The following is an 8,654-nucleotide window of genomic DNA, read 5'->3' on the forward strand; positions in this document are numbered from 1 at the left end:
GTTCAGTGGCCAGTACTAAAGAAACAAAGCTGTGATTATTTTGACAGGTGTTCATCTGGGTTGGTGAACTGGAAATCTAGAATTTAACTCTGCAACAACAGTACAGGAGCCACAGAATATAAGGATACTAGTGAAATACTCTTACTGTGAGATGTTGTTTGTTCTGTTGATTCTTTTTCCTCATTTAATTCTCAACTCTAGCCTTTGATGTCTGCAGACTGGTAAAATGCATCCATGACCTCTAATCCACATGTCAGAAACTCTGTATCTGCCAGTCAGCCTGTCTGCTGAATTATCTTCAGGCTTAGGTTATGTCTGCAAGTGGCATATCAAAATTTCTGGCTCCCGACAAAGGGCTGAAGTCTGCCTTCAGTGAAGCACACACGACTGTCTCTGGAGTCTGGGCGTTCAAGCAAATGACACTAGAATCAAGTCCTCTGCTGCACAGTGTTGTGTGGTATGCAGCTAGTGACAGAAACAATCCTGTGAAGAAGTACATACCCTCTTCTGAAGTTTCACCATTTACCCTTCATCCACCAGAGCACTGAATACGTGCCTTACACACTATGACAAGTACTACCAAGCCTGACTTTGCTCTGGTGGTAAAATGTGCAATAATTTCCATGCAAAGGGTATATTTGTGTATTTTTGGAAATCCAAGCTCAGTAGAGATGTGCTCTTTCTGGTTAAGGTCCACCCTTTCTTCTACTGAGGCCAGCAGCAAAGTTCTTGACGGCTTCAGAGAATGAACTGGCTTCAAGGGACTGATGCTGTAGTCATAACCAGTCTCTTACTAACCCCTTAACTTTTTGTACTTCTCTATTGTTACAGCTTCCAGTTAACTTCTCTGTAACAACACTGTGGTGAGTGCAGGATGCCATCTCAGCGCTGCACTTATTTAACACTGGAATACCATTTTTGTTTGAGCCTAGGTACTGCAATCTTGGTTTTTATCGCTCGGGTGTATGCGCCTCAACGTTCTTGGTGCTATTCATTTCACTACGTTGTTTTGGATGATTTGTTGTTGTTGTGGCTGATTAGCTGTGTTTCTGTCATTTTCAATTATGGGAATTGTCACCTGTGAGGAGGGCCAGACGAAGTCTCTGCTTACTGCTGTGTCCTGGGAAATGAACACAGGAGCAGTGGGGGCAGTCTTTCTCATCATTACCGGCTCTGCCATGGTCAGCTGTGATTGTGGTGCATTTTGAAGCAATGTATTTTTCAGAGCCCACTTCAGGGAGGGTAGTGCATGTCAGGGGAAAATACACAAGCCACATCTTCAGATTGTCTGGTTAGTGGAGCACTAGCGGCTAAAGATATGAATCCTGTATGCTCAGACTAAAATGTGTCTGCCCTGGTAGGCAGCTTTCATTTCTCTGCCCCTGCTGTTTTTCCGTGATGCCAGCCTGAGCAGGGCTGAATTCGAGCAGTGGGGTCCATGTGAAATGCTGGGGTGTTCGGGTGTCCAGATAGACTGCTGCAGCCTGCATTGTAGACCTTTTCAGCTTTTCCAAAGAAAATCTTTGGGACCATTTCTAGAAAGTCGCAGAGGTGGTGCTGCCAGCCATTGCAGGGACACCCCAGCATCCTTTGTGGAGGTACAGCTGCCTTCTAGCCAGTAGCAGGAACCAAATCCCGTTATGACTCCTCCAAGGAGTAATAAAGAATTATAATTCAACACTTCCCTGATGCTTGAAGAAACCCGTCTCACATTTCCCTACCGCTGAGACCTTCCTGTCAACGGCAAAGGAGATGCCCATACTCCAGTACCTACTGGGAGGCCAAGCAATATGCCTCCAGTTCGGTACCCAAATAGTGCCGTGCTGAAAGCTGCTGGGGTCTGGTGACAAAACCCACGGGGTAGACCTGTGACAGGCTGAACAGAAATACAGAAGTGAAGTGTCCGCTAAATGTGGTTCTGCTAAACGTGCTGTTGTAACGACAGGTGTGCTCAGAGCCGCAGTGCTCAGTGTGCAGTGGAGATGGAACGCAGGGCTGCTGTAGCGCTGGCAAGGGTAAAAAATGAGACCGCAGCACAGCAGCAGCTCAGTCAAAAGAATAGCAGTGCCATTAGAACTCCACAATTGGACGGCTGTTCTTGGGTTTCAGCATGTGCATGCTCTGAGCAAAAAATTGTACATTAAAAATACAGGAAAGGTGTGGTAGAACTTGTGCTTGCCTTTTTGTCTTCAGCATACTAGGCTGAACTCTTGTTCTCTGTTTCCAAAATGCTTTTAGCTGACAATGGATACTCGTTTCTAGTAGGTCAGGGATTATGGAATTGTATTCTCAGCATTGGGCTCAAATTTAAAAAGCATTAGATTTGGATTGTGTATTTGTTTGGTTTTGTTTTTTCTTCACTAAGCAGCAGCCTAAATGCCGAATTCATCAGTGAAGTGTGCCAGCCTTCCATTTTCTCCCTTGGTGCTACTGTGAGGCAGCTGTGCCAAAATGCCTGCCATATTGTGGAATGTTTTGGCAAGAACTTTATATGGATATAAGTATATTGTATAAGTGGTTACTGGGTTTCATACCAAATGCAGAGGTAATATCATAATTTATAACTACAAATGGATTTTGCCTTTAAAATTGTTTTTTTTTCTTATCCTACACTGAATTCCCAGTTAAAAACCAAAAAAATAAACCCCCAAAAATGCCAACAAAACCTGATTGCATTAATGTACGCTTTCTGTGTGAGCAATACAGGATAATCCCTGGCAGAGGACAGTTCATCTTGTTCTTGCAGAGGTATCTAATGTAAGTGAGAGGAGCTGACTGGGAAGGAGCTGAGGTCACTGGCTTTCCTTTGAGATGGTAACATTTTGTACTTAGGAATTTTTTGTGCTTCCAGGAAGGTACATTGTTTATGGTCAGGATCTGTTTGGAATTTTTTGGTTGTTTCATTTAAGCTTGAAGTTTTGTTTTTTCTTTAGTGAAGATAAAGTTTATGAAGGATTCCCTTTCTTATCAAATGGAGTTCTAAACTCCAGCATGGAAGTGCCTTGAAAATATATATAAAATCAATAAACTGTGTTGTTTATAATCCACACACTTATGTTTTTGTGCTTTCTTTAAAGACCTGCAAAGAACTGTGGTTGGTGCAGAAACACAACAGGTTCCCATTGCCAGTAACAGCGCTTTTCCAAGGTTTCTGATTTTTTTTTTTTTAAATTGCACATGTGCTGAGGTCGCTGTTGTGCCTCTAACCCTGTGCATATGGCTGGAAAAGGAGTGACGACTCATTGTGCATCTACCTGTCCCTGTTCAGCACTGGCATGAGTTTAGCATCAAAATAAATGCACTGATTTGAACCTGCTCCAACAGGACTGCACTGGGTTCAGTAAGTTTTTCTGTTATTTGATTGCACATACTTAGGTTTAAAACATCAGATTCTTAAATGTTAATGCATTGCTGCTGTTTTGTCATAAAAATATCTTTGATATTTTTCATCTCTGAAGTTGATAAGATTATTTTTTATTCTCGATCAGAAATACCTGCTCGCTCCAGCCTTACACCAAGTGCATTGTTCGACCTGATTCTGATTTTTGTGTTAAGCGGCACTTAGCTGTGTTGTTACTTTGCTGTAACTGGAGATAAGGAACGGTTTTCTTGAGATGCCAGAAATGCTGGTGGCCCAGGGGAGCAGCATCCCTGTCACTGTGACTCGGGTCCTGAGCGCGGGGATCTGCGTCAGCAGTAGCGGTGTTTGGTCTTGGGGTCATGTCCCCCTTCCCCAGCCCTCCTACAGCTCACTAGGGGTTTGTCTGGGAAGAAAATACGACAGAAGTGGTGATAAACTTGTTATGATTTTCCTTTTATTAAAATATTAGTAAGGGCCAGCTACAGCTTCTGCTGCAGAAGCCTGTTGCTACCTGCAAGGCCGGATTCAGCGGTGCATCTGCTTCGTGTCCTGAGATACAGGCTTCCTCCTGCTTTCACCGTTTTTTTAAAGTCGGTCCTTGCGATGTTATGTTGAAGTACATTCTGTGAATATTTTAAAATGGGCTGAAAATAATTGTCCTGGCATCTTCAATGGAAACTCTATTAATCTTCACTCATTTCAAGCTAAATAATTCCTGCCAGGGGTTGCATATCCCAAACGCAGTCCCAGAACAAAATGTTCCTTCATTGCAACTGGTGGAATCCATAGTTTCACATCTGGTTTTACGGAGACTGTATGGCGAAATGCTTGCTATATGTGATCGTTTCCTCATTTCCAGCCTTGCTGCTTGGTTATTTTGTGGTAATGATTTATACGTGCTGGTAACCGCCACTTAGACAGGAAGCGGTTTGCAGGCTGGGGTTTTAGCTGCAAAACCCTTACTTGTCGTCACAGCTAGAGGGGCATCAGGTCTCACAAATTTGTTGGGGAAAAATGAAGACTGAGCAGACTGAGCATCGTTACGGGATGGTGCCAAGTGTCAGAGCTTCCTGCAGGAACACGGGCAATAATAGCTCAGAGTAAATAGGTGCAATTTATAGTGTGGCTGATGACAGTGATTTGCTCCAGCTCGTACCCCGTACCACTTTGTCTGCATAGCAGCTTCTGTGTGCAGCGCACGAAAGCACGTGGATGAGGAAATTCCTGAGAGAAGAAAAAATAATTGGAGGAACCAAAAGTTCGTATTTCGTATACAAGTACATATTCAAGTACACTGACATGGAATCCGTAAGGGAGAGGCACGTGGGAAGTTGGTTTGAGATGTGCAGTTAGGAGGGAAGCTGCTTTGCTAGCAGGGGTGCTGAGGAAGAGGGTGTTTAGAGAGGCAGGGGAAGGTAGGAGGACGGGACAGAGACAAGTTCTCTGGGAAGGAAGATGGAGTTCCTAAAGGGAAGGCCACTTGGAAGCAGGCCCATGGGCTTGTTTGAAAGGCAGAGGTGATACGCTGGGATGTGCCTCTGGGAAGTGGGCTATGATCCTCCACACCGCTTGGAGAGCTCATCTCTGGCAGAGAAAGGGAAGCGCAAGAATCAAGATGATGAGTTTGGTTTGCAGTAGCGGGGGGAGTAGTGCTTGGGGCGGGGTGGCAGGACTCAGCAGCTCAGTTTGCTTTTCTTCTGCTCCCTTTGCAGCTGGCAGGAGGTGTAGTAGAAGTAAACCTGCTACGCGTGGACATTTGAATGCCGACGTCCAAAGGTGGCTGCCTGTCCAGAAGCCCGGTTGCTGGGATTCATCAGATCAGTCAAACCTTTCCTCACACAACCATCACACAGTCCGGCTGAGCTGCAGTGCCTGGGGTGTAACTCGGGTGTTAAAGCCTGTTGGCATGAATATTGCCTTAAAAATAGGGCTGCAATGTTCCTGGTGTCCTGCTCAAAGTGCAGAAAGGAACGGGGTGAACTTGCCCGAGGTTTTGACTGACTGTAATTGCCATTAATGGTAAATCTAGTTATCTGCAGACACTGAAATGTGTTTGTAAGGTGGGCAACAGAGGCCCTTTGAGCACTGAGTTAACTAATGCGGAAAAGATGGACCTGAGCTTAGCCCTTTAAAGAAATGGAAGTAGCTTGGGGTTTGATCTCATTTACACATGGCTGACAAAATACTGTTGAAGACCAGCTCTAGGACTGAGATCAGGCCAGGTGTAGAAGTAAGCAGAAGTGTGACGAATCGTCTAGAAGAACAAACAGCTACCTACTTCTTAGCGTCTCAAACCATACTGTCCACCCTGGGTCCTGCACACTTCTAGGGATGCCGCTGTGTAACCATCAGGGAGACAAGTTGCCCAGTTTCCTTCCCTAAATCACCCTGCTCCTGGTTGTAGAGCTGTTTTGTGTCATACCAGGCTGTTTCACAAACAGAGGGTGAGAACCTTTGCTCTGCCCGGCCGCTCTGCACTGCTGCAGCTGTCAGGCAGAGGTCCTCTCTTGCATCTCGATGAGCACAGCTGCAGGAGAAGGAGTTGTTCTCAGGGGCTGTCCGGTAGCGGAGCTCCGTTCTGGTTTCACTGATTCCCCACTTCCACCCTGCTGGGAAATTCTTAGGCTGGCAGCTGTGAGCAGAGGGCAGTACTTTGCTGAGAAACCTAGATGTACCCACATTCTGCTTTAGAGTTTTAACTTCCTTTAAAAAAAAAAAAAAAAAAGATACATCTTTTTTGAGAAGCACAAGTCCAGAACAAGGATATGTAAGCACATACATAAATTAGAGTCTCTGCCGGGAGCAACTGTAGTACTCTAGCTGTAAAGAGAGCATCACCTCCCCAGCTTACAGCTGCACTCTGTACGGGATGGATGGGCATACCTGAACCCAGTTTTGCTCGGTACCTCAGTGACAGTTTGTGGTGTTGTCAGCTGTGGACGTTGTCATGTTCTTCAAACAAGTCTGACCGATTTACTTCTCCCTGTTACAGAACTGGTACATGGTTTATCGCTCACTGGTCACAAGTCACCAATTCTTTAGTGTTTCTTTAGTTTATTCGATGAGAAACTGTTCCTGTATATAGATTTTGGAACAGCAAGTTTCTGGTACTTCAAATGATTGAAAGTCTTTGTGACTCCAGATCTCTTGGAGCTGATAAGTGTATTTCAAGGAATAGCATGGCTGCTGTTGGTAACTTCTCCAACTTTTATTGCTTTGGGAAAAAGCAAACCAACCCTGCTACTGATAGGTAGAACAGTAAAAGAAATAGCAAAATATATTTTGCCCTGTTTCTTTCTTAGCTATTGATATCATAAATGAAAGACAGCAAAAAATGATGAGGCTGGTTGTTTGTGCAGCCAGTGCAGAATCCACTGAGACTAAGACTGCCTTTCTCTAGCAAGTCAAGAGCAGCTGTAGCTGGAAATGTGTTTTGGATGCTATGTGGGGAAATCATCCAACTGATGACACTGACAGCGCGTGCTTAAGAAATACCAAAGGTGGATCTAGCAAGAATCTCAAGAACATATTTTATTTTATTTTCTTGTTTACAGTTTCCATGGAGGAACGGAAGTTATTGTTTTCCTATTAGGAGATATTTATATTTACAAAATGCTCCACTGAACTCAACTTTTTGTCCCATGCTAGAATGGACGGCAGGAGTGACTAATAGCTTCCACACAAGCATGTGATGTGGAGCAAATGAGATGCCTGACTCAAAGCCTCTGCAATCTGTCTTTGAAGATTCTCCAGGCACAGGAAATGGCACGGCCTCTCATGCGTTCGGGGCAGACACACAAGACTCCTACATCCTTTGGAAATAACACAAGTGTTGGAAACGCAGATAGTTACACAGTGGATCTGAAGCCTGGCTGGTTAGAAGTGCCTTCTCTGTGCCAATTCGCTCCTTCAGACCTTACTCAGAGGAACCACTCAGTGGGGGTGTAATGGGAGGGAGCAAACGCTGTTGGCACCAGGATGTTGCTCAGCATGCGAAATCTGGTGCGTTAGCCATAGCCACTGAAAAAAAGGAAGAAAATCTAGTGAGCTCTTTCACTCTCAGGTAAATCACAGCAAACACCTGGATATCGCTGCACCTGCTTAGTTGGTAACGAACATCAGCATTTGCAAAACTTTCAACACTTCCTGTAGCTGGAGTCCTGGCAGTGCCTGTTCTGACAGGGAGATTCTGAAATCAGACTGGCCATTCTTTGGGGTTACCTTGGGTTTACACTCTCCTCAGTGATGGAGTAGGGAACCCAAGGCTGGCAGTTCAGGGTAGCAAATGTTGGCTGTAGCCTACACCATAACTGGGTTAATAAACTACATGTTTCCTTGCCACTGTGCTTTCCAGCCACCACCAGCTCTGACAAAGAGCTGGTCGTGGCAGTTAAGGATGATGATTGGGGAAATCCAGGTTTAAACCTTCTACCTCTCTGACTGAGGAAAGTGTTCAGCTACACTCCCAGGAGGGAGCCCAAAACTGTGAGCCATATGTGCTCTTTGCAAAAATACTGAAGAGACTGAACCATCATTTAGAGAACTCTCCAGAAACTAGGGTCAACAGTACGGTGTCAGGTGAGTGCTCTGCCCTTTCGACTACTGTGGGCAAAGAGCAAGGGGAAAGTATGTTCCCCTGGAGGAACCCTTCTGGGCTTTCTGGGGAAAACCGTTCAGCTGGTTTAGCCCTTAGCTTAGTTGCTGACTGAGGAGGGCTGGGAGACTCTGCTGAGCGGACACTGGCCCTGTCCTGCAGCTGTAAACCAACCACCCTGTCATGATACACACTTTGTTCCTTCCTTCTCGTTGGCTCAGGCAGCTCCAGGCACATTTCACTCACTACTATGACAACCTTTTTCAGATATATAATGCTCCTCTGTACTGTGTGGATGAGTTTGTGTGTCTAGCTTGCAATTTTATATTTTTATATTTTTTAATCTAAAGACACTGACTCCCAGCATGGTGTTGTCTAAGCATTCAAATCCTCTAGGACAAAGGCATTGCATAAATTTTCTTCTCCAGAGAACTGCCCTTAGATGTTAACGACAAGGATTTTTTCCTATTGTTTTACAAACTTTTTTTCCCCCAGTTCTCAGTTAAACACTCCCACAGAAATTCTATCATGTCTTTCTCTTCAGTCTCAGGCAAAGCAAATTTTCTGACACTTCAGTGTCACATAGCAGTTACCCTGTTGTAGACTGTTGTTCAACTCCAGCCAGCAACTCAGCACCATGCAGCTGCCCTCTCACTCCCCGCTACCAGCATGTTGGGGGAGAGAACTGGAAGACAAGAA

This window comes from Eurypyga helias, unplaced genomic scaffold (genome assembly GCF_000690775.1).
Source record: "Eurypyga helias isolate BGI_N326 unplaced genomic scaffold, ASM69077v1 scaffold24000, whole genome shotgun sequence".
Taxonomy (NCBI): Eukaryota; Metazoa; Chordata; class Aves; order Eurypygiformes; family Eurypygidae; genus Eurypyga; species Eurypyga helias.